The sequence below is a fragment of the Podarcis cretensis genome (genome assembly GCF_951804945.1).
Source record: "Podarcis cretensis genome assembly, chromosome: 12".
In the NCBI taxonomy this organism is placed as follows: Eukaryota; Metazoa; Chordata; class Lepidosauria; order Squamata; family Lacertidae; genus Podarcis; species Podarcis cretensis.
Genome location: NC_137181.1, coordinates 38098357 through 38125852, shown reverse-complemented (window position 1 = coordinate 38125852; position 27496 = coordinate 38098357). Strand labels below are relative to the sequence as shown.

At 42.3% G+C, this 27496-nt stretch overlaps 1 protein-coding gene across 6 annotated transcripts in view; it reads right to left on the bottom strand.

Annotated features, from left to right (window-relative positions):
* CREB5 (cAMP responsive element binding protein 5) overlaps positions 1-27496 on the bottom strand; it is a 266685-nt gene that overhangs the window by 236829 nt on the left and 2360 nt on the right. For 3 of the 6 annotated variants that reach the window (XM_079948040.1, XM_079948044.1, XM_079948046.1), the window contains exon 1: positions 27121-27195. The exons of 1 other annotated variant lie outside the window; for it this stretch is intronic. The gene's annotated coding sequence lies outside the window, so the exon portion shown is untranslated. Of the gene's footprint in view, positions 1-27120; positions 27203-27496 lie in introns of those variants that run through there. 2 more of the 6 variants (XM_079948042.1, XM_079948045.1) reach the window with 1 other exon arrangement.

The following is a 27496-nucleotide window of genomic DNA, read 5'->3' as shown; positions in this document are numbered from 1 at the left end:
TTGGTAACTAGGAAAGAAAAATTCCCACTTTCTCACTCAGCTATTCCCCTCTCTAACGCACAGCAACCTGGACTCTCAACAAAAGCTTCTGTTCTTGAAGCTCAGCCTCCAACTTAAAGAGGTGGCAGAATAAAGGTGCAACTTTTATTTTTTTAATGGGCAGCTGCCGTCAATCAACAGCCACTGGTGACATGAGCCACTCTGCCTCCTCCTCTCATCCCTCCTCCATAATGATAAAATAATAGGAATTTTACAGTTGGAAAGGAGCTTGGAGTTTGGATCTCACCTACTTCAACCCCCGGCTCAGTGCTGGATTGGGAATGCAGGATGCATGACCTATAATTGTCCTAAAGCCTTTCTTTGATCCTGAGTGCCATCTTAAGGACGAAAAGGACCAAAATAATAAATTCAATGCATTTAAAAAACAACCGCAACTTTTGTGCACATGATTTACAGAGCTGTTGGCCGTTGTTGTTGTTTATTAATGCCTCATCAATGTGCATGAGGTTTTCACAAATAAATAGGAGGTGAGTCCTTATCCTAAGGGCCTTATAAGCTAAAGTTTTGCACAGGGTTGACAGAACAAAGAGGAAAGGGAAATGGAGGTGGGGTAGATAGAGAACGTGCTCTCATTTCAGCTGCACCTTGAAGGCTTGGTTACAGTAGGATTTGGGAAATGGGGCATTTGCCAAATGTCATGGAAAAGGCTGTTTGGGAGGAGAGAGGCAAAGAAAGCGAGGATGTTCCCAGATGGGGGCAAATGAGTCACTGTCAATGGGTAGTTGACAACGGAATTGAATTTATTTTCCCCCAGAAAAGGAAAATCTGAATTAAGATGGGGAAGGAGGGAATGCAAGTTGGCATTTTGATGCCAACAACATGACATGGGCACTGCAAAAAACTTGCAAGCATGAGGAGCAATGATAACCACACCCATCCAGATTTCCCTTTGTGGCATGTTTTTAGACACAGGTCTGTCTTTTAAAGCACTTCCAAACACTAGGGTGCTTTGTTTTGCCCCGGTGCTTTCCTCATGAAAACCCACTCTTTACTGCTGATTCAATCCATGGAAAACCCAAATTGCCATTTGTTCTGATTCAGCATTAAAGAGTGGGTTTTCCTAGGGAAAGGGAAACGGGTGGCGCTGTGGGTTAAACCACAGAGCCTAGGACTTGCTGATCAGAAGGTCGGCGGTTCGAATCCCCGTGACGGGGTGAACTCCCATTGTTCAGTCCCAGCTCCTGCCCACCTAGCAGTTCGAAAGCACATCAAAGTGCAAGTAGATAAATAGGTACCGCTCTGGCGGGATGGTAAATGGTGTTTCCATACGCTGCTCTGATTCGCCAGAAGCGGCTTAGTCATGCTGGCCACATGACCCGGAAGCTGTACGCTGGCTCCCTCAGCCAATAAAGCGAGATGAGCGCCGCAACCCCAGAGTCGGTCACGACCGAACCTAATGGTCAGGGGTCCCTTTACCTTTACCTTTCCTAGGGAAAGTGACAGAGGGAATGCTCAGACATAGAGCTTTAAAGCACAGACCTGTACACTTATAAGCATGGGGCAAAAAGTACGGACTGATGGGCCCCGAGAGAGGTGACACAATGCAGGCATTCTGAGAGCCAGTTATCTGCTTTAACCAATAAAACAGATGTCTCTTTCAGGTAATTTATTAACATGAAATGCCTCAAGCTGCAAGACACAAGTACCATAAAATAATTGGTATAGGAAAATATGCCAAAACACTCCTACATGTAAATTCTTATGCAATTTGTGTCTTGGGAAGTTGCTGGGAAAGGGCTGTGTCGTTATCATGTATCACTTGGTAGAGCAATATGCAATTCTGCTGAAAGTGGTATACAACAAACAACAACACTAGCTTTTATAGTTCTGAACCCCCCCCCCCCAAAGTCTTCAGATATAGCTTGGCTCATTCAGTAAACAGATTTACAGTAGCAAACCGCCTGCGTGATATATTACAGAGCTCTGGACTGGGGCAAGGATTTGTTTTGCAACAAAGCAAATTAGCAGGAATTGAACAGGTGTGCATAGCTGAAGCCAAAATCCACAATATCATGGAAGCCATCATAGAGTTATGGGCTTGATCCAAAGATCTTGTGCAAAATGAAGCAGCACTGAAATTAGTCCCCTACACAAACAGCCTACAGTAAACAGAGCACCAACTTCCTGCCTATGTGGTCCTAATCGAGCAAGTGAATTTCACGCTTTCAGAACCAAAAACTGTGTGTAGCAGTCAACGATGAGAATCATGCACACAGCACCCCATCGTGTACCAAGAACTCATCCAGCCTGCGTACACAGCTTTGCTGCGTCAGGCCACTCATCTAAATAATCAAATTCTAATATCTTTTCCTGTATCCAAAGGAAGGCTGGGAAGGACCAGGAATAGTATATGTAACATCTAAAAACAAACAATTTGATTGTCTACAATAGGGTTGCCATATTTCAAAAAGCAAAAACTGAAAGCTGCTTTTCTTCTTTTTTTCTTTTTTAGGAAAACCCAAAAGTTGTTGACCTTTTTATTTTGGTACAAAAATGCCAAGATTCTTTGATTGACTCGCCTAAGATCCAGGACCATATTGCAGCCCTAGTCTACAGTAAAAGCAGTCAGAGAGAGAGAGATTTTACAGCATATGTCTACATGTTTTATGAACACCGGGCATGTTTGTGAGCTAGAAGTCACTAAACGCTTTTGAAAAAAGGCACTAATGCCTGCCCTTTGTCGAAACTAACCTCTTCACCTTGTGGAAAGCCATAAATACTAGTAAGTAGCAGATTTTGTCAAAGGTTCTTCTGCACAGTAAGCACTGGAGATATTAAGTAAAGGTGTTCAAAGCAACATTAGAAAAAGTACTGTTTATCTACAGAGAATGTTGCGATTAGGAAATATATCTAATACAAATGATTGAAATGTATCATTGGAAATGTCAAAGAAGATGGGGGGCAGTGCTATAAGCTATTGTAGACATTTAAAAAAATAAATGAAGATCTCATCATGAAACTACGCATTTTAAAATATAAAGTACATTGATACAAATTGAAACAAACATTTTCTACCATAGGATATGCTAGAGTACATCGCTGCAAAGTGGCATGTGTTCTGATTCAGCAGTAAATAGTGGGGCAAATTAAAAACTTAGACCTGAACATAGAAAACACAGGACAAGCAGAAAACCTCTTAGACCCATGTGGGCACGGGACAAACAGAAGCATGGACGAGCCTTAAGCCAGGAGTGAAGGACCTGTGGTCCACAATATATTACTGGACTCCAGCTCCCATCAGCCCCACTAGGCATGACCAAAAGTTGGGGGTGATGGGAATTGTAGTCCAGTGACATCTAGAGAGCCACAGATCTTCCTTTCCAATCTAAGGGAGCAATCCCAATTCCCAGCTGTAGAGCAAAGGGGTTGAATAATAAATAAATTATTATTATTATTATTATTATTATTATTATTATTATTACTATTATTATTTATACCCCACCCATCTGGTTGGGTTTCCCCAGCCAATCTGGGTGGCTCGCAACAGAATAATAATAATAATAATAATAATAATAATAGGCAATAAAACACCAAACATTAAAAACTTCCATATACAGCAGCAGAGCCACTGCTTACATCTGAAGCCCTGGCAAAGGATAGGGGCAATATTTTTCTTGATTTTTGATATGCTGGCTCCAGACCGGCACAACAGAGAGGCCCAGATCAAGCTTTTCCACATGTATTTTGCAGAAATTGCAGTGTTTTGTTGTCTCTTTGCAAATGTTCACACTGTTTTAACTATGTTAGACTCTTTGAACTGCCTGGGTCAAGTAGATAAACAGGAATACTTGAAGAATCCTCATCATAGGGATCTGAAAACCTGGTATCATAAGGAGAGAGGGTTTTCCAACTTACCGGTATATATTACAGTAAGTGCAAATATCTGCTCATATGAGTAGTCTACTCACCTGAGCAGTATAATGTCGAGGGATTAAAATTGCACAGCTCCTACTATGAAAGCTGTGGAGTGTTCACGCTGCAAACTCAATTAACTTGTAGAAACAGTAAATCAACCAGAAATGCAGGTTTTCCAGCCAGAAATCACACACAGCCCAAATTTAGTCCCTTTGCACACAACAGTACAAAATAGGATGCAGAGGGCTTTTTAAAAAAATGATACAAATGTCAACAAATTTTGAGCCAATTTTCTGTTCAGACAAATAAGTTTTATTCGTGCTTTACAAATTATCACCATCAGTATGTCTCTCCATATTGCAGTACCAACTTACCATATTGCAAATCATCAGCAAATCTGATGATTGGAAATTGTATCATTAGAAATCTGCCAGGCTTCCTCCTTCTTTTTTATTTCCAAACTTTGTTCAAATTAATGCACTATGTACAGCTTGCCACAATTTTCCATTATTCCATTTGGTTTCTGCCCTGTGATTCATTTAACCCATGCCATGCCCATATCTATTCTCCCAGGAGCCCTGATTAAATCATAGTGCAAGACTTTTCTGTGTGGTTTTTAAATCACTGCATATGCACTCATGCACACCGATAGCCTACAAAGGTGGCGGGAGGAAGGGGAGCTGTGCAAACTTCAGACTACGATAAATTGTGCATTCCACAATTCCACAATTAATTTTAGACGCTCTCCAACTTCGACTGGAAAGCAGGCAGAGTGGAAGGTGGGGCCGGATTTAGGTTTGATGAGGCTCAAAGCTGCTACAGGTAATAGGGCCCTTTATATGTCCAGCTGTCTTTTGTCAACAACAAATTGTTGCTTTTTTTGTGTTGAATATATGCTATATGGTAATTTATGGACCTAATAGGTATCTAAAGCCATTTACACATAACAAAAGGCTAGCAGGAGGGGGCCATTATTTATATCATAGGAGCCTACACAACACAAACACTGTTGCTGTATGTAGGTTTTATTTGTTTTTTATCTTATATTTTGGAAATGTACATCCAGGGGTTTTTTTCCTTTAAATTTTTTTGGGGCCTCCAAGAGAGTGGGCCCTAAACTATAGCTTGTTTAGCCTATACATAAATCTGGCACTGGGCACAGCCAAGTCATGGAACATCTGAATGGAATGAGAAAAATAGTTGCCCCATTAAACTCAAGGCTGATATGGCATTCTAATTTCTCTTATATACTGTAACACATTTAGGTAAACACCTGCTCAGACTTGCTCCAGGCATTCCTATCAATTTCTGCATCAGAATCCATCAATCCATCCTCACAAAGCCGAAGTGGATTTACTGACTATAGGTCCTCTGCCATGTCTCCAAGGTCTATGCTCCCGGCTTGCAGAGTGATCTTCAACATGATTATTTTGAAGCAAGTGCCATTGAGTTCAGGGAAGATTTGGAACAAACCAGATCTGATAATGGAGATCTGGTTATGGATGTCCCAACATCTTTTCTCTTTAGTTAAAAACAGTGAGGATGAGGGGAAATTTAGATGGTGAACAGGAAGAAGGATTTATGGTTTGGTTCTTTATCTCTTTCTCTTTGGCTGTTTCCCCGATTTAAACAGCCCGGTCTTGAAGCTGCTAGTAGCAAGACGGAAAGGGGAAAAACAGGAATCCGTATTACACCTGTCTTTTTAAATCGTAGTCATCACACTACTCTTACCTGCAAAGCGAGAAAGTTACACTTCCTGAGTAAGTGTTTCCATGTCATACGAAAACAGTACAGTGGTACCTCGGGTTAAGTACTTAATTCGTTCCGGAGGTCCGTACTTAACCTGAAACTGTACTTAACCTGAAGCACCACTTTAGCTAATGGGGCCTCCTGCTGCCACCGCGCTGCCGGAGCACGATTTCTGTTCTCATCCTGAAGCAAAGTTCTTAACCTGAAGCACTATTTCTGGGTTAGCGGAGTGTGTAACCTGAAGCGTATGTAACCTGAAGCGTATGTAACCCGAGGTACCACTGTAATAATATCTTGATCATAAAGTGCTAATAGAAGGGATTTAAATAATTCATCTCCTTGGACACTTTTTAACAGAAAGCTGAGGTACAACAACAACAACAACAATTTTATTATTTATATGCCACCCATCTGCCTGGTTCCCTGTAGCTTCATGTCTCGCAGTGAGAGAATTGCCAGAAGTCCCTGGGACAAGAGGAATGTAATCCATTTTTCCTTCTGTTTCTGATGCTGGTGCTTTTATAGCCAAAACACCACACAGACACACAAGAGGGGGCATCTGTAGGCTTAGGGGAGTCCCAGAAGTACAAAAAAGGTTAAGGAAAAAGTTTTAAAGGGTGTGTGTGTCAAAAACCTCACAATGAAGACTGAGTGAGCCTAGATGTTGACTGAATACTGAGAGAAGAGAGGGACAATGTAACAGAGTGGCCACAACGCTAGACAGAAAGTAGCACTCCACACAGCCATACTTAGATGCCAGTCCTGCTTGTGTTGAGTGCTTGATCATTTCAGGTCTTATATATTGAATATAGCTGCTTCTTCCACTGAAAAGTACCGTATTTTTCCGTGTATAAGACAATGCTTTTTGCTAAATAAAATTAGGCAAAAATTGGGTGTTGTCTTATACACAAATAGTGAATGCAGAGGGGGGACGTGCGATTAATGGCAGCAGCAAGCAGGAGATTGGCAGCGGCTATTGGGCAGGTGATTGGTGGCTGCAACAAGGCCTGCTGGCGATTGGCTGTGGCTATGGCAATTGGGCAGGCAACTGGCGGCTGCGGCAAGTGGGTGGTTGAGCTGTTGGTGACAGCGACTGGGCAGGTGTGCCGATCGCACACCTGTGGCGAGGTGTGCGATCGGCAGTGGCTGTGGCAAGCAGTTGGCAGTGGCGGGCAGGCGGGTGAGTGATTGGCGGAAGTGACCTCCCCTACCCCCCAAAAAAGCTAAACAAAATTAATTTCTTAATTTTGGGTTTAAAAAATTAGGGGTTGTCTTATACATGGGGGCGTCTTATACACAGAAAAATATGGTATCTGCTCAATTCCCACCAAATAGTACAAAGTCGTTTGAAAGTGAAGTGCTTCTGGAGCTGAAAAGAGTGCAGACCAATCCATGTTTACTCAAAAGTAGGTCCCACTGATTGTGAAGCTGAGGCTCCAGTACTTTGGCCACCTCATGAGAAGAGAAGACTCCCTGGAGAAGACCCTGATGTTGGGAAAGATGGAGGGCACAAGGAGAAGGGGGCGACAGAGGACGAGATGCTTGGATAGTGTTTTCGAGGTTACCAGCATGAGTCTGACCAAGCTGCGGGGGGCAGTGGAGGACAGGAGTGCCTGGCGTTCTCTGGTCCATGGGGTCACGAAGAGTCGGACACGACTAAACGACTAAACAACAACAACAACAGGTCCCACTGTTTTCAGCAGGGCTTACTCCCTAGCAAGTACCTTTAGGATTACAGCCTAAATGGTTTGGGGAACATTATTCTCTCTCTCTCTCTCTCTCTCTCTCTCTCATTTAAAGTAGCAAGTCTAGTTTTCAAATTGGTCGAGGAAGGAGACTTCTCATTCAGAAACTCAAGGCTGAAATGGGCCTTATCTTCACAATCTGCTGGGAGGATGACATCTGATTCTTTAAACAAAGAAAACTTAACTCCCAAGCATATGTCAAGGGTTTGAATTAATGAAGCTACAAGAGTCTCTGGAAGTCTTACTAAGCTTTGAGGGAAGGAGATGATTAAGGGGAGTGCTCTGAATCCTCTGTTCCCACTGATGAAGGGTGTGAATACATAATACTTAGCAGCACATTGGATTATTTGATGCTTAGCACACTGCAATACTAGGCACAATTATTGCTCCCCCTTTCTAGAAATGTTATATTTTTTCAATTTGGGGTGGGGGGGGGGGGCAGGAGGAAGAAGTGGATGTTTTCCCCGACTATGACTGGAGCTGAAATTAACACGTAGGTTTTGGCGCAGGGAACACCACATTAAAATTATATAGTGACTTTATCGTGTTAAAACATGTTTGTTTTTACACCATTGTCATGGATGATCTCAGCAGAGCAGCGTTCAGAGAATAATGGTTTAGTCAGTCACGGAGATAGCAAAGAGAACACAAAACAATGTACTTATATTGAGGCCCGTGTAAATAATGCCATTTACAATTTTTGACAAAGGGATAATAGTTTGGTTTTAATAATTCTCTGCTGATTATTGCAGTCTGGAGGGCTTTCTCCCAATCAGTTACGCAGAGGCGTAATGCACTTTACCTTAGATGCCTTGCAGACTACACACATAGCCATTGTGCAACTCTTTTTGAATGGTATGAGAAGTTCCTGAGAAGTTTAGAATCAGCACGTTCTCAGTGGAAGGACTGGAGCTACATAAAACTAAAGAACATATAGATGAGATTGCGGCTTTACATAAATAAGGTGTCAGGTTAAAGCAGAAGTACAACTGTGACATTTGTTTCTTCGCCTGATTTTCTTTTTTTACTTGTTTATTTTACAACTACTGCAAAATTACATCATGCATGCATGTGTAAAAACACACACAGAGAGAGGAAACGCCCAAGTTCATTGAAATTTTGGAAGTCTTAGAAGTCAGCAGAAAGCAAACTGTTTCAAGAATAAGGATAATTTGATAGATAGATAGATGATAGATAGATGGATGATAGATAGATAGATAGATGATAGATAGATAGATAGATGATAGATAGATAGATATAGACAGATATAGACAGACAGACAGACAGACAGAGATATATTAAAAGCCCACCAACTCATCAAAAAATCATCAAGCTCAGTCACGAGGAAAAGAAACAGAAAAGCAACGAATTGAAAAAGAAGATGAGGAACAGCAAAAATGAATTTCCTCTCAAATTACTATTCTGTATTTACCTAGAGTAAAGTCGCACAGAGGTCACTGGTGCTTACATCTGAGTACCGGGGGCACCAACTACTATAGGGATGGAAGGGGCTTCAGCCCCCTCAATATTTCTGGGCAGGGGGCTGACCCCCCATATTGAGGGGGCTACCATCCCCTGCAGCCGGGTGAGCACTCGTGTGCAGGGCAGGACACATCATGTGACGCCAGGCCTACTGAGCACACATTATAGAACTACTGTTAATCATATTTCCCTGGGTACAACTCCAGCTTGTGGAATGAGAAACAGAGAAAGATGAGGTGATAAAGTATAAACAGCTTCTTGAAATTCTCCACCCTATTTGTAAGCCGAATATTTCATCCCGTTTCACCAAATGAGAAAAAATGAAAATGGCTTCCTCCTGCCCCCCACAACTTCTGCCACTGCTCCCCCTTCCACCACCATGCCCTGGCTCTTGCCAAACTCAGTGGGAGCCAGGGCGCTCCTCAAAGCCTTGCTAATTGGTTTCTCCATCTGGGGGCAAGGAAGATAAGTGGCAATGCTATGTACTGGAACATCTCCTTCTCTGTGGTGCCTCTCGTTTTTCCGCTGCCTGAGGCAGGTGGTTCACCCTGCCTCATAGGTGGGCCAGCTCTGGGAAGAGAAATTGGGGGGGACCGTTTCACCAGTTTTCTTCAAGGGGGCAGGGGCGTTCTGAGGGGGGGCTGGAAGGCGGGCTGCCCCGGTGCCATTCTGAAGGGGGGCAACAAGATGCCGACTCCTGATTGGCGGCACCCGCCAGGGCGCTCACCACTCGCTGTGCACCCCTGGGACGCGCGCCACGCCCCCCAGGATGCATGCCACACCCCCTGGGACAAGAAATTCTACAACAGTTTCTCAGGGGTGAGGCTGACCCTGGCAACGATACAGCTGCTGCTGCTCTTTGGCCTAAGGTTTTCCTTCACTTTGCAGTGGCAGCAACAGCCATTGTCTTGGCAGCCTGGCCACCATTTTGCATCCTCCACAATGCCTCAGGACTAGCCGCTTTCCAGGCACTGGCCAAGGGAGGGGAGAAGAAGAAGATGACAGCCAACACACACACACAAAATGGTGGAGAACATTCAGCTAAAATTCTACAATTGGCTTTCCTTTTCTCTGGAGAGGTGGATGACGGAAAGAAAAATCACAGAATTTTTTCTCAGAAAAGAAGTCTTATGGGAAATTCCAGTAAAGGATAGCAATGCAGCATGTCAACAATTTGTATGCCCTTTCTTTCCACTGAAAAAGTGAGTGATGAATAATCACGTTAAGGCTGCAATCCTTATTTAAGAGTAATTTCCACTGAACTCAGTGCAACTCGCCTCTGAGTAAATATATTTGGGTTCAAGCATCCTGACAAGTTTTGCATGGCTTTAAGTCTATATTTTTATGGCTTTGATTGTATGGTTTTATGTTTTCATTGCTGTAAACCACTTCAATATATTTTATGACACAGTATACATAAATAAATAAGTACACTTATCCCCCAAGTAAATCCCAGTGAATTCAGGGCTGTACTCATCTCTCAACTCACAGGAATGTATATTTAGTTATGAAACCCTTTCATCTGTTTTTACAGATTACTTCTCAGGAGAGCTTTTTTTCAGCTGGAACTCAGTTTCGGCACCTCTCAGGTGGGCACCATTGCCATTATAAGAGAATAAGGGAAGTGTTCATGGTGAGTTCTGGCAACTCTTTTTCTAGAATAATAGCACTGCATCTGAGTAACAACTTCTCAGTGATGGAAGGGAATGACATGTTTTGCCAGACGTTTTATCCGTGTACAAATGTGGGCAAAGTATTTTTGCCAGTCCTCCACAATGTTTTTCAGTCTGCCATAATTGTCTGGTCCTATTCACTTTAACCACAGTTTGTCTTGTATTAATGTAGTAATTTGCAGTTCTTTATGCACATGAAAAAATAATAAAAATAAAACAGGTGCTCCCCGAATCAACTTTGCGGATTCCTAGTAATGCTCATATGTTAAACTAAATGTGGTGCTTAATGTGTAGATGTCTTGTTTTTCTTAAAGTAATAATAGTTTCAGATGTCCAACACCTCCACTTGTTTTTGGGATTACAACCTATGGAGAGGGGAGGTTTATCGGAGCAACAGCCCCATCCCAAATCCCCTGTGTATGGCTACAGAGTTTAAAAGAAAAAGTTCCATTGGCGCCAATGAGATTTTTTAAAAATACGAATTCTTATAGCCACATGGGTGTGATGGAGGGGTTTGTGGCTGGGAAAGGAAGGGACAGGATAACCACCACCCCTTGTGCTATTTGATCCCAATAACAACCCTCTTATTAACTTAAGAAATTTTAAGAAAAACAAGGCAAGTAGCTACATGCTATATGCTATCTAACGTAGTGTTTGACCATTAGTTTTGTGATTCAGGAATTCATTAAAGGGCATTACCCTGCAAACCACTACTACCTTACAGAGCTGCTATAATGATTATTGATATAAATAGGCCAAGCCAAGCAGTGTTAGAAATCTGTATATATAATTTAATTTCCAAATGGCACCTTAAACCTAGGTTACGGTCACCACAATGGAATGTCTAGGTGCCGTTGTAGTTTATTTGTTTTTGTTTTGCAGTGGACTTCATTATTATTATTATCATTATCATTTCTATTCCACTTTATATTTTAAAGAACAAAGGTTTACACATCAAAAGATCAAACAAAACAAATTCAAGCTTCAAAGACAGTATTTCAGATCCTTCTCTAAGAGACATTTTGATTTCCTCAGTCACCAACCTAGCATCCAGAGATTTCCAAGTGGTCACAATTGGACCTGTGCCAGTCACAAAACACGCCCGGCTAATTTCAAACACTGAAGTCAACGGGTAGAAGGCGAGCTTTAAAAGTAGGAGAGCAAAGAGCTCAAAGACAGAGGTGCAGGTAGCAGCACCCGTAGAGGAGATGATGAGGATGATGAATGAGGAAGTGGGAGAGATGGGGGTGAGGATTCACTTGGGACAACACCAGTATCCAAGAGGCTGGGTTCTATAGCCTCTCTGTGTAAAGACTGAAATTAAAAAGGACTGTAAGAAACTTTTCCTTGTCTTCATACTTTCCTGGGCAACCATTGACAGCATCCTGACATTCAGCTACCTCTATCCAGTTGGCTTGGCTCATTAGCATAACTAAATGAAGGGGGTTTCTGTGTTTGGCAAAGTTTAATCAAACCTTGATTAATTTTAACTTTCACTAAATCTTAACACCTTTAGGAGGCTCTGCCCTCCTCATACAATCTCATAACAATAGCCTCTCCCCAAAGAATCTTGCTGGGAACTATTGTTTGTTAAGGGTACAGGAATTGTAGTACTGTAAGGAGTAAACTACATTTTCTGGGATTGAATTCCACTTCTCTTTCATAAAGACCCTCAATTAAAGGTGTGTGAGGAGGTTGCGCGTTTTAAATGTATGGTGTGTATACAGCCCAGCAAAAAACCCCATTTGCTTTTTTGTAACTACTGCCCCCATGTCCTATCACAAACTGCTTTGGAAACTGAAGTGTGATTTGCCAAAAGTGTGGCCTCTGTTACTTAAGAATCATAGATTTGTAGAGTTGGAAGGGACCCTGAGGGTCATCTAGTCCAACCCCCTGAAACTCAGGGCTGTGAAGCTGTCCTGTAACAGGGATCAAACCTGCAACCGTGACATCATCAGCACCAAACTCTAACCAACTGAGCTATCCAGGCCCTCTTAAGAAAATCAGATCTGAAGCCTCCTTATACCACACACCGCTCATGCAGTTACAGTGGTGCCTTGGTTTAAGAACAGCTTAGTTTATGAACAACTTGGATTAAGAACGCTGCAAACCCAGAAGTAGGCATTTTGGTTTATGAACTTTGCCTTGGAATAAGAACATGTTTCGCTTCCTGTTGAGTGTGTTCCATTTGTAAACTGAGTTCCCCGCTGCTATGGGAAAGCACACCTTGGTTTAAGAACACTTTGGTTTAAGAATGGACTTCTGGAATGGATTAAGTTCGTAAACCAAGGTACCACTGTATAAATTGTGTGAATTAGCATGGGGTTCTGACCTGAATTGGGATCATGGGAAGTAGGAGCTTCCATCCTTTTCTCTCTCCCTCCCTCCCCACCATGCTGATCCATCTCAGAGAGACCCTTCTGCTTCCTTTAAATTGCGTCAAAATCTTTGACTGGGAGCTTGTATTCTTATGTAAATAGCAGATGTGGGGTCTCCAATCCAGATCAGTCGCACAGTGAGAAGCAAAGAATAACAAGCCCACCAATTCCCACAAAACATGGGCCCAACCCAGATCACGCCCTCACCTGCTCCTTATTTTTTTTATTTTTTTATTTTTAAGGCTAATTGTGTTAATGGTGTCTCATCTAGTCTGGGCCTGGATCTTTGGATCCTGGCCCATGTGAACAATTGAAGAAATGTTAAAGATCTTTGCTTCAGGTTAGATATACTGATATCCTTCAATGGACTGGAGCCAACCTGAAACAAAACATTTTGAAGCGGGGATTATTACAATGTGCATTGTTTCTCTAAGTTATGTGAATGCCATCCTTGAAAGCAAACATCATTTAGGGTCCTATCCTGCTGAAGTTAAGCACATTGCTGAACATTCCCATTGAAATCAGTGGTGCTTATCTTTGTGTGGTTTGTGCCCATTGTTTAAAATACAGCAATACAAAGTGTAATAAACACTTTCAGGAACATGGGAATTGAAATCTCCAGCCAGTTGCACTATTGTCCACTGGTTTTCAGTGGAGAGATACTGTACTTTATGAGAATTATAAATACTTGGCATGCTTTGTTGTTTTTCCTTCTATGTATCTATATCACATGCTAAATAGATATTGTCTGAATACAAAAAAGCGAAAAATATTTATTCAAATAGTGGCAATTTCTAGAAAAACAATGCTAATCTGAACCAGTTTTAAGCAGCATCCAAGAAAGAGTAGCAAACAAAAGCACTGAAATGATACTTTGAATTTCCTAAACTTAGCTTTCACTTTCTTACACTTCAGAACCTCTGATCCACTGTTGAATGTTTAACTGCCATTTCCCCTATGTCAGTTTCTAGACAAGACAAGACACCTCCAAAGAAATCTGAGAATGGCTGCCCTGAGATTCCCACATTTACAGTACAATCCTAACATTTACAATACAATCCTAGGCATGTCTATTTAGATATAGGGCCCATTCAATCCAATGGAGCTTTCCCCATGGAAAGCAACTATAGGACTGCAGCCTTCATCAAATTAACTCTGAAGCACAAAGAAGCTGGCAAGTAAGTGTAGTCATGTCACAAGCACCCAGCAGAGTGCCAGGAAGTCTTTTGCCTCTAGGGAAAATGGAGATAGCGAGACTACTGACAGGCTGTATTTAGGAGAATTAAAAATTAAATTTAATGCTCTTGCGTACTTGTTCACCCATCCTTTTCTTTTCTGGCAACTCAAACATTCCAACCTTGGGCACATTTATCCAGCAAACAAATGGGATTCGTTTCCAAATAATTCTGGTTAAGATGGGAGTTAAAGAGCAAGTCCCTATTGCCAGACTATGCCCCATACAGCCAATTCTACAATCCCAATAAAACCACAGACTAGAACTCACATAAAATAAAATAAAATAAAATAAAATAAAATAAAATAAAATAAAATAAAATAAAATAAAATAAAATAAAATAAAATAGAAGGCACTTAGGAAAGAGGAGTAGTGTTCAAATTAAGACAACTGCAGAAGAGAAAAGCACATACAAATAGGAATAAATTAAAGCAGAAAAGTTTGAAGGATATTTGGGTTAAAAAAATTAGAACCTATGGTATACAGATGAAACATACAGTCTAAAGCGTTATGAGAGACAGCCTACTGGTTTGTTGAAGGAAACTGAACTGAACTGAAAATGTGGATTGAGGCTTCTGTTATGTAAATCATGGGTCATAACCCTAAACATTTGGACCAGCTTGTCTCTCTGTAGTAACATCATAACTAAAGTACATTAAGAAGCACTAGTACCTGCTACTTCAACAAGCTTTAACTTATGGCTTTTGTTATAAGTGAGGACATTACTAGACAGGAGATTAAACTGTTTTTATACGCAACAACAGCGGCAAAAGTTTTGTTGGCCCAGAAATGGAAGCAAGAAGAAATACTGTCAAAAGAAGAATGGCAGACGGAATTAATGGACTACGCAGAATTGGACAAAATGACAGGAAGGATTCAAAACCTGCAGCACCAGAGATTTACAGAAGATTGGAAGAAATATACGAACTATTTGAAGAGCAACTGTAATCAACAAATTATGCTAGTAGGACTACAAGAAGTTTACAAATAAGAGAGGCATTAGTTATGATATTTAAATGTAATAATGAAAGTAAGACATGTAAATTAAGTGGAAAAGATTGGAAAATTTTCAGATGTGATTGATGGAAGTCAAAAAAGTGTATAAGATATAAAAGTATGTTCAATAATTGTTGAAAATGATATGCTTAAACACACACACACACACACACACACACACACACACTTATGGCTTTTGTATACTGAGTCCAAAAACCCATTGGAAACATTCAAAACACATATAGAAAGCCCAATATTAAGAACTGCACCCAGTGGCAGAGCTTCATGCTCTGGCACCGGGGGGTGGGGGTGGAGAGCAGGTGGGGGCGGGGCTGGTGCATGTCCCTGGGGCGGGGAGGCAGCCACAATGGCACCCCACCGGCATCGCACTGCGCTCCCCCCGCACTCCTCTTCCTCTGCCAGTGACTGTAGTCCCAAATAAAAGAGCTCACAAACCATTGCCCACAAAAAGGTTAAATCAGTTTAGCTGTGCCTAGGGGTATGTGGCTCTGGCAGGGCAAAGTAGGAAACAAATTCCAGAAAGGAAGAGAATAAATAAATGTCCAAAAAGTGTAGGTATGGGCAAATGTCATCTTCCACTCCAATTCATTTTTTGTATATGATTTCATTCCATGTTTTCCAAAGTTAATCTTTCTTCTTTAAAAGCCTGCTCTTCAACGTTTCAAAACTTGATTCAGCATGAAGTATGTTTATATATGTGATGCAGCCAGATTATTGCAAGTTTCACCTGAATTATTTGTAAACCCTTCTGCATATGGGCCGTCCCTGGGATTATTCACACGCAACAAAGTAGTTCATACGTTTGCAAGGCTGAAACAAAAGTGCATTTCTACATTTGCATGGACAACACACACACACACACACACACACACACACACACACAAGACAGATCCAATGTTGCAGATCCAATGTCCTTCCTGTTCTCTCCCTGAAGACCTTCACACCCCATCTATTCTGGAGGGTTGCCCCAACCCTCCACAGCAGATTTGGGGTGGGATGGGGGTTGAGGCACTAAGAGTTGCAGTGCGGAAGAGAGGAAGACAACTCCAATGCATACAAGCAGAAGTCCATTGGGGAAACCATGACTGGAGATCACCCTGAATGTGTAAATAGCCAGGACCTGTGTTTCAGGAACTGCAAAAGCCAGTGGTTCACAAAAATCCCAATTCAGTAAATTGTTTTGTAGGGTGGGGGCAGAGGTAGGATGTTCACTTATGCAATACCAAAAAGAGGACAAAACATGGCACAAATCTGCATACAATTTGCATATGCTAATATATATCTAACGATACAAATGTAGAAAGAATGACTCTAATTTAAAAGGAAATGTAATACATTGCCATCATTGTGGCAGGTGACCAGGTGTGTTCCTGCTGAATCTGCTGTCCATTCAAGTGCTAACTGTTGAAAGGTAACTTCAAGGTTGCTGCTGTTCCTTCTATTTATCTTTAAATTAGACTTCAGCCAGACAGACATTTCAATAGAGGACTCCTTCAAACAGAGAACTGTCCACTGACAGCTCTACAAATAGAGGACTGTCCTCTATAAAATGGGACACATGGCCACCCTAGTGGATTGGGTCATGTCGACCCTTAATTTGTATATATCAGATTTCTTACAGTACTTTTTAAAAGTGCTGTTTGTCTTATGTAGCATTATACGGATGTTATAAGGAAGACTAAGAGCAGTGGTGAAAGCCAAATAACTAAGGATCAGATAGCAGCACTTCTGTAATTTCAGAAGACTGACTGTTGCACCCATATGCAAGCTCACACACATGTGCTCTGTGTTAATTAATCCAGACTAATACTGTCCCCCTGATTCTGAATTTACAGTCACTACATGGATTGGAATCCCTCCTTCAGACATAATCCCATCACAAGTGAATAGAAATGACCTACACTTTACCACCATCACTGTAAATTCCACACAGCAGAATGAGTTATAAGTGATAACTAAAGTCCCAGTATGGGTTCTATGAGTATGTAGCCTGTTCAGGTTTCCTAGCTAATTCACCCTATTTCCTTACAGTTCATTTGCTTTCTTTGATGAACCACTAAACCATTACATCCCACAATCCCCTGGTCCACAATCCAGAGAACTACTTTAGGTTCATCCGAAAGCTGGCACATACCCTATGGAACTCTTGAATGTTTTCCTTCTTTGATCATGCCATAACAGTTTTGCATCTTTATCAGGGCCGGATTAAAGTTTGATGAGGCTCTAAGCTACTGAAGGTAATGGGGCCCTATATATGTCCAGCTGTCCTTTGTCAACAACAAATTGTCGCTGTTTTGTGTTGAAAATATGCTATATGGTCATTTATGGACCTAATAGGTATCTAAAGCCACTTGCCACTGTTGCTGTATGTAGGTTTTATTTTATTTGTTTTTTATCTTATATTCTAAAAATGTACATCCAGTGTTTTTTTCCCCTTTAATTTTTTTTTGGGGGGGGGGCACCTAAGCTATAGCTTGTTTAGCTTATATGTAAATCTGGCACTGATCTTTATCGATTGATTGAATAATGTTTATACCTCATCATTTGGGGTGTGGAATCTCAGAGCACCCTGAGGTGGACCTTCAAGAAAGACCTTAACATATGCTACTATTCAGGTGCCTTGGTTCTAAGTCATGCATACTGAATATGTCGGACTGCGCCCCAAAACTGAGTCACTGCAGCTGTTTAAGCACAGGTGAAATGGTATCCGAATACCTGGTGGGTATATGAGAGGGTGCTACTTGAGAAATGCAAGCTAAACACCAGTAGCGACACAGAGCAAGCTGAGCATTTTTTTTGACAATGATCCTAGAGTAGAATCACACAATGAGAGATCTCAAAAACTACAAGCATTATATCAAATTAAACTAACACTAGTATATCTAAAATATTTATTAAAATTACTTTGGAGAAGTGACTTCTTTGAATTTCCAAGCAGGGTGATATTTATATGTATATGTATATGTATATGTATATGTATATGTATATGTATATGTATATGTATATATTCAATGAAGCATAACAACTTACAAGCTCAGGAAACCATACTAAGTCTTATTTTATAAATTTTACTTTGAAAATACCCAGGGGAAAAATATTAGAAATTATGTTTATAATACTCCATTAAAAAAACACCAAAAACCCAGCCATCTCCCTTCGGACAACTCCATATATTCAAGTGTTTTACTACAATCACCATTTGCATGCTAAAATCAGAACGCCAACTTTTAATTAAGTAAGATCATGTGGGGCTGCCTTTGAAGAGCTCTCAGAAAAGATAACGGAGTCAAAATGGCTGCTGCCAAATTGTCAACTGGGGCGGGCCATAGGGAACATACGATGCCAATTTTCAAACAGCTTCATTAGATCCAAGTGGCTTCCCAGGCCCAGTTTCAAGGGAAGGTGCTGACATTTAAGGCAATAGGCAGCCAAACATAAGCATATCTATCTGCCGTACACCAAGTCAGTATCTATCTGTCGTACACCAAGTAGTCCAAGTTAAGCATGGTCTACACCAGTCAAGGACATGTGGCCCTCCAGATGTTTTGGAACTACAACTCCCATCATTCCTAGCTAACAGGACCAGTGGTCAGGGTTGATGGGAACTGTAGTCCCAAAACATCTGGAGGGCCGAGTTTGCCTATGCCTGGCCTAGAGGCTGCCTTCTCTCAAATGAACCAATCTGTACTTTTAAATGTATTTTAAATGACCTTGTTTCAAGGAGTTTTTCTCAAAAAAAAGAAAAAAAAGAAGTAGTCTCTCTCTCTCTCTCTAAACTTTTTAGACTTACTCCCTTAAGGTGATACACAATATTAAATACATTGAAACAAGACACACTCATATATCTGAATTAAAACAGCAGCAGATAAAACAATAGCAACAGAATAAAACTATATAAACAAGTACCAGAAAATGCATTAAGCAAACACACACACACCTTAAAGTGGCAAATCCTCAGCATCAATGTCAATTAAAAGCAGTTGGGAATAAAATGGTCTTTAAGGCCCATTAAACAATACATGTATTTAAAAATACATTAGTGCAGAGGCTATTCTGGGGAGGGAATGGGGTCACTATGCTTACATATGCTTCTTTTTTCTTGTTTTTGCCATGTATTTTGTGCTCTTATATTGCATTTTTATGTTGGGAGCCACCCTGAGATCCGCAGGTGAGGGGCAGCATGCAAATTTAATACATAAGTAAAATAAATAAACAGAAAGGTGCTTACCGGACTTAAGAAGAAGAAGAGTCTGGATTTGATATCCCGCTTTATCACTACCCTAAGGAATCTCAAAGCGGCTAACATTCTCCTTTCCCTTCCTCCCCCACAACAAACACTTTGTGAGGTGAGTGAGGCTGAGAGACTTCAGAGAAGTGTGACTAGCCCAAGGTCACCCAGCAGCTGCATGTGGAGTAGCGGAGACGCGAATCCGGTTCACCAGATTACGAGACTGCTGCTCTTAACCACTACACCACACTGGGCTTACCAGACTTAACCATTCTTAGCGATGGACCCATAAACAGGGCCTTCAAAGCCTATCTCAAAGCCCAGACACACTGATATGGTGCAGGTGGTCTTTCAAACAGCTTGGTCCCAAATCATTCAGAGGTCACTAGAAATGGCAAGCAAGGCAGCTAAGACAATATGGGTGTCATTCTGCAGCAGTTGAAGCTTCTGAACCATCTTTGACCTCACATAGAGCAGATAACAGTTGTCAAGTGTGGTTCTAACTATGGGATGTATGGTTGCTGCAGGGTCTCACAGTATAGAGATTCTCCATCCAGTACAGTACATGTCTTCTCAAGGCATGGAAATCAAGCCTTTGGAACTCTTATTTTAGAAGACTTTTAGAAGACCTCTGAAGGCAGCCCTGTATAGGGAAGTTTTCAATGGTTGATGTTTTTTCTGTTTTATATTATGTTTTATATGTGCTGTATGCCGCCCAGAGTGGCTGGGGAAATCCAGCCAGATCTCCAGGGTAAAAACATTGTTGTTGTTGTTGATTCTGCCTCCTCTCTGTTGGCGTTACAATGGTATTCAAGAGTTATGCTTTTTCAGAAGACAATTCAGGCCTTTCTGAGTTCCAAGGGGTCTCCTTCCCTAGCAGATCTACTTGGTTTCTTCTCTAGCTTTATTATTTATTTAGTTAATTTGTTTGTTTGTTCACAGTTTTTTATTAGCCAATTATTTGGGAGCATTCTGTTTTATCCATTGTTTTAATTTGCATTGTACAGAACCACATATGCTTTATTTCAAAAGAGCAGGATCTACGTAATGCAAATGTCCCTGGGAACACCAAGCAAGCTATTATTATAAAGATGCTGGCTGGCTCAGGCTTGAAAACATCTCAAATATGTTTTAGCTATAAAAACTCAACACAGTGTTATTTCCCATTATTCCCCATTAAACAGTTATTATTACGGAACATGAATGATGGGCATAACAATTATATTCAAAGAATTACTTCCTTGTATAAGCATTTTCCTACTTTTTAACTTGGCTGATACTCAATTAGACCAGAATATAATCTCTGGTCTAATTATTGCTATGATCTAGTAACTTACTAAAGCTGCAATTCCATTCATACTTGCTTGGAGTATGCAACACTAGCAGTTATGGTACTTACCGGTACTTTGGAGTAAACATTATTGGATTGGATTGCAAGGAAACTTCTTCTTTTTTTTAAACCAGAAAAGTAGTGCACTGATGATACCTAAAGACCCTAAACCTAAAAGTAAGTTCCACTCAAATCAATGTAAACATGCTCAGGACAGGAATGCAAAGGCAGCAATCCTAAGTATATTTATCTGCAAATGAATTACATTTCAATTAACTTCCCAAATAAGACAGCATTAACTGAATGCAAGCACTAAAAATTAGGACTGTGTGTTTGGCATCCGTTTCCAAATTTAACAAAGTAATTTAGAGAAACACATCTGTCATGTTAGCACGGCTTTAAAGTATTGGCTCGTAGTTAATATCACACCTCCTTTTACATTTTGCATCTCACCAAACTGAGTCAACATCATGATTCATTAAGTTTTTGAAGACGGAAAGAAAGGTCTATCAGGCTGGGTGGGAACTCTTGTTATTTAAGATTTCGTGCTATGCTTCACAAAGTACCTCCTGATGCAGCTATGTGACATGTACCAAACTGTACACGATTTGCATGGTTTGCAGCCTTCAGATATTAGATTTGGCAACGTTCTACATCCGGAAAACCAGAGCCACAGTCCTGCATGCTTCTGCATCGGCTACAGTGGAATTCAAGCAACACAATTGTGCTAAGAACTTCATCCCAGGACCGTAACTCTTTAACATACACTAACTAGAGGTGGAAGTTCTTTACTCTCAAACCCATGCCCAGACAGCTACAGCATGGCTAAACAAATCAGGTAACAAAATGTGTCTGGATGTGAACTAGCAACTATATGAACTGCAATGCAATTTAAATGACTTAATTGAAACTGGTTAGCCTCTTAACGATTAAAAAATCTATATGCAAATCCAAAACCCAATTCAGGAAAGGATCATTCAGTTAAATGGAATGACTAAGTGCGGGGGGGGGGGGGGGATTCAGCAGCCTTTAGAATCCTGACTTTAATGTGGATTTTAAACAAATGTAACTACATAACCATTTTTAAAGTAGTAAGAGGTGTAGACAAAGGTAAGAAGCGACTGGGACCAAATTTTACTATCCTCTGTCGAAGATAATTTTCAACTTGCTGAAGTAAGTGTTTTAAGCTGTGATTAATACACTTTGGCAAAAGAAAAGAAACGCTGATGGAACTTGAAAATTGTGAAATATTACACAGGGCTAATTTTATCTGCCATCAGAAAGACAGTCAGTTGTATGAAATTTCATATGAACCTAAACTAGGTTTCCACTTAAAGACAGATCACACCAAAGGCAGCTTCCTAATTTATGAGGCCTGCACAATTATTTTTTAACTAGACACATTGGATGATTTTCACACAAAAAAGGAAGAACAGAACATTCTAAAGCAGCCCAGATCATAAAAAACAGAGGCCTATTCATGGTAGGCACCCAGGTTTGTATTGTGCTAAAGTACAACATATCTCAAAGTGGGTTTGGGTCTTTCTGTTGAGGTGTGCAGATTGAATTGCTTTGTCCCTACTGCCAGCATAAATAAAGATTTGCTAATATGGGAGGACGGCAAAATATCAAGTGTCTTAAGTCAATTTATAGTTACCCCCTTCCAACTAAGGGCCGCTTCACACACACACTACGTGGTGCCAATTGCCTAAACTCTAAACCTGGTGTGAGCAAACGTTTGTGAAATGTTACAAACTTCCACTACATGACATACTTCATCACACATGTGATGATCGATGTCTCTCACCCAGCGTGAAATAAACACAGGTGTATGAGAATCGCACATTGGATCTACCCTATTTTCTAGACAGAACTGATTTCCAAGTGGGAATATTGCAAGATTAGATTAGGTGCAATGCTATAAAAAGTTTGTAATAACTGGGCCGAGAGACCAGGAACACTTCTCTAGATTCTAGAAAGGGCCCTCGAACTAAATATCACAATGCACAACATCTAGACAAATGGAGCCAATGACTTCTGAAGAGTCATAACAAACTATAGATGGCCCACTCTATCTTGGGCTTTCCCTGCAATTTCAAACTATGCTCTTTTTGAGATCCCCCTTTCCTCAACCTCATTCCCATTCCAGTCTGAATTGCAACACCAATTTTTGCTGTTAATACAGTTTGCTGTGTAAACGGATCTGTCTCAGGCCTCACCTTTTTATATACAAGAGGATATCCAGAATACCTATACTGCAATCCTAAACAACACTTCTAGTCAAATATATCACCCCTAGTCTTACTTCTTTCTCCACTATTCATTGGACGTAGGTATCTTTTTAAAGAGAGTTTAGCCTGAGCAGTTGTAACCATTGGCACCACATAATAAACAAGTTGTTTTGTTTGTCAAATTTACTGTTTGAGCTCTGTCTCCCAGCACAAGCATGAGACATAAATGGAAGTACAGCATCATTATCACGATACCTTACGAAGTATAATAAGCAATTCACCACAAAACACAGGATAGCACATAGACTGCAGAAGAAAAGAGTGGACAAGGGAAAAAAGAACCGCATTCTGGAGGATAAGTTGCTTCACCCAATCCACAAGTCAACTCTCCTTCCTAGTGCCCGTATTTTGTTCTCTCTCAACAGTAAAAGTAACATGGAAAATCTGTCTGAGTCTATGATTCTGAATGTAAGACTAGTGGAGTTCTAGCTGTTCAATCCACTGTTGAAAGCAGATCTCCCGTTCCAAGTAACTACAGTACTTTAATCAAGAAATGGAAGTGGTGAGAGCAGGTTGGTGGTTTGACACCCACCAACCCGCTCTCACCCCTTCCATTTCTTGAAGCGGTGAGATTAATTTTTCCACGAGCCTTTAACTTGCTTGGAAAATGTGACTAAAAATGTATAGAAATGTCTAGCCTTAAACCCGGGATAGAATCAACTTTTTTTGAAAGCATTAAAGGACACGCAGTGAGCTGCTGCTACATGCTGCACTGGAGAACTATACATCTCTAGGATGTATATACTGTACTGCGCCATCTAGTTAACCGACAACAGGTCTCTCAGGCTTACGTTCAAAGTGGATACCTTAAGATACTTGGACTTGGGAATGATTAGTTTCTTTCAAGATCCCAATTGTTTCTTTATAAGGAAAAGAAATATCACAACCAGGATAATCTATGTCCTGTGGATATGGGAAAATCTAGGTTATAATAGCCCGGTGGACTTCTACATCAAACTTTGATTTACAAGATAAAAGCAACTTTTAATTTAAAGTGCCTTTCTGTGAACAGAGCTTATTATTCCAAAGACAGGGGTGATTTTCCTAGAAAGTTGTCTCTGTGTGCCTGCCTATTATCTTTGATTTTCCCCTTCCACTAATGAGCATTTATCTAAAAGAGCCTCTTAATCCTCTGATGTGTGCTTCTGGTCAGAGGTAACAGTTTGAATAAAACCACTAATCACTTATAGCTGATCATTAATCACACTTCTCTCTGGGGCTTTGCAACCTGCACAAGAGAAAGGGGGGGGGGGGAGTCCCAAGAATGAGATTTAGCCGTTTAAAGTTCTTGCTGAAAATTTTATCTGAAGCGTAAAAGTAAAAGATGCTAAAGACAGCTTTCAAAACTTAGCATACTCCACCCCCAGTTGTGCCGCAACACAATTAAGAGTTGTGTTGCCTCTTCCCTCAAAAAGAAGAACCTAAAATTATATTTACACACTCGCATATTTTATATTTGCGTGGTGTGTGCATATGTGAATGTACAGACAAGATCTGGATTGAAATAATCTATCTGCCTAAGTTTATATTCACTGTTTCTCCATGACAGTTTCTTCCTGCCAAAAAAAAAAAAGTTTTCTTGGGAGTTAGTTGAGGTGACTTGCTAGACTCAAGGCACCTCAGTTTCAAATCTCTCTTAGGTCCTAGTTTCTGCCAAGTGCAGCGTCCCCAGGAGCCCGTGGAAAGGCTGCTACAACTGGAAGCTCCCTGGGTTTAAAAAGAAAAACCTCGGGAAATTCAATAGGATATTTCCAAGTAAGATATAATCGGGATCGGAATGTTCCCGCCCAACCTTTCTGTGATGACCAGGAAATCCCTAGAAAACTCTCCCTTCCCGATCAGACAGACCTTTTTCCTTCTTCCAAACTTTGCGCGTGCAGTATCAGCCCGATTCCATGTCAGAAACTTCTCATCGCGCTGCTTGGTGGTGGGGATTTAAAGAGACAGGCTTACTACTTGCCTACTATCCCGGTTAAAAGGGGGAAAGGGGTGTGTGCTGGAGGTGGGGTGGGGGGTGGGAGAAAGCTCTTTGTCTTTGGCGCTGCGAAGTTTTCCTAGGAGCCCTGGATCTGGACGATCGCTCATCATGGCGCAAACACCGCAGCAGGCGAGTTGAGCTTAGCAGGTATTTCCCCTTCGGACGCTCTTCTTAGAGGACAAAACTTAGCCAAGAAGGAGAGTTTGGGGGGAAGAGGGAGACATATCCCACTGCTTAAGAGAGGGAGGGTTTGGATCTAAAGGAATCGGACAGAGCTGTCGACCTGGAGCCAGGTAGCAGCGCCCGATCAGCCGGATTGCTGATCCTCCGGCCAACCCCCAGCCCCCAAGATCGGAGTCTCTTAATCACACATTTTACTAGCCTGCAGAATGACGTAATGGCCCGGGATCCAGCCTCTGACTCCCAGAGAGAGTGTCAGATAGGGCGGGGGCGACACTGTGTGTGTGTGTGTGTGTGTGTAAAGGAAGGGGCAGCCACCTAACAACCAAATACACACACACACACACACACACACACACACAGCTTTTTTGGAACAACGGGGGACCACGCGGGGACAGGCGATGGAAAGGTGGCGCGGCAAGGAGGGCGCAGGGAGATGGTCTCCTCTCCCCTCGCCGAGATGGCCCAAGCCAAAGGATGAAACTTCTCCTGGTCGCTCCTTGGTCCCTAAGCGGAGTTCAAAAGTTTTCGCGCTGGCGATCCGGAGCGATCAGGGGGTGGGGAGGCAGCCGCGAGCTGGTGGCGAAGGAGAGCGCTGTCATTGCGCCCAACAAGGAAGATCTTGCGCGGGGCTACCGGGACAGGACAGGGGGCGGCGAGCCGGGTCGCTCTCTCCCTAGAGATCCGCCTTGCTTGCCCCGAACCTAAGAGGTCGGCGGTGGTGGCAACTTGCTGGCCATGAGGTTTACCTCTCTGGTTTCTTGCGGGCAAGCGGCGATGGCTTCGGGAGTCCCCAGCCAAGGGGACGGGGCATTAAAAAGAAACAGTTCAGGGGACGGGTTGCCAGCCTGCCAGCCTCCCTCCCATCAGGGACCTTTTTTTTTTTAATGTCAGAGGAACACATACGCCTGGAGTGTTTCTGAGCACACGCAGAGCGCACCGTTCTCCGCGCCTGAGCGATTGTTTCCCAGCCAAGAAACAGCAGTTTTCGGGGTCTAGGGAAGGGCTTTCTCGGGTCGTCGAAGTCCCAAAAGTCTTGTCGGACCAGGAGGTGGAGGAGACAGGTAGGATCTCATTGATGGAGTTTTCCTGACAGCAAGCGGACGACTTTCTTCGCCACCGCTTTGGTTCCACAAGCGCCCAAACTTTCGTGCACTTGGCGGTCGCCAAAGGTTGCCTCTGCCGCTTCTTCGCCTTTTATATAGCGAAGCCCCCCCATTTTAACTCTTCACAGCCCAGGAGGAATGTTTCCTTCCACACACACACACACACACACCCATCCCCGGCAAATAAATAAACGAATAACAGATAAATCTTCCCAGTTGATAACGCACCGTGCCAGCGCACGCGGCAAAGAGGCGGAGCGCGCGGAGACGCCCGCATCCCCCCGTTACATCTTCCCGGTTCGGGTCTCTCCCACACTTTCCCACCTAGCCAATTCTCGCCTCCCGGTCGCCAGGCTGAGAGCGAGAGCGGCTCCTTCTCCCAAGTGAAAGTCATGCCCAAACAACCATCAACTTGTAGCAGCGACCCGGGAAAAATCCCAGCCACAGCAGCACAACCAAAACAGAAAGAAAGGAGAGAGGGGGGGGGGGGGAGAAACATCGTTTACAAACATTTCGCACTTTTTACTCGATCGCTGTTGTTGTTTTAACCCCTCGCCACTTTGCGTTTTCTTTTGCCCTGCGGAGTACCTGCCCCGCGTGTGTGTGTGAATTCGCACACACGCGCGCGCGCGCGCTCGTTGGGGCAAGAAGAAAGCAGCAGCAAAACCCCTTGCAAGCGAGAAGTTTTGAGCAAGGCGAGTTTTGCTTTTTTGTTTTGTTTTGTTTTTCCACCCCCCCCCCCGCCCCCCCAACGCGATGTAAAGTTGCGTTTTGGGGCAATCAGAAAGGCAGCTCCGTATTTCGAGGGACTTACCCAACAAGTGTAAGCAGGGAAAGGACCAGCAAGCAGCCTGGGTGAAGGAACCACGTTGGACTGAGAGAAGGTTACAATACGTTCTATTTAGAGAAGCATTACATCACCCTCCGTGACGTCACGTGGGATTCCTGAACTTCTAAATCATTGCGGTCCCTGCTCAAGGGAGAGAGCCGAGCGGTGGGCGGGGCCCGGAGGGGCGTGTCCTGGCTGGGCTCCGCCCCCCGCCCGCCTCCCCTCCAGCCATTCAGGGCGCAGGGAGGAGGAGGAGAGGGAGGGCGAAGGCAGAGAGCGCAAGCGGCGCAAGCAACAGCTTGCCGCGCCGGGGATGACAGGACGCTGCCCTTAGTTCTGTGAGTCAGCTTGGAAAAAATCT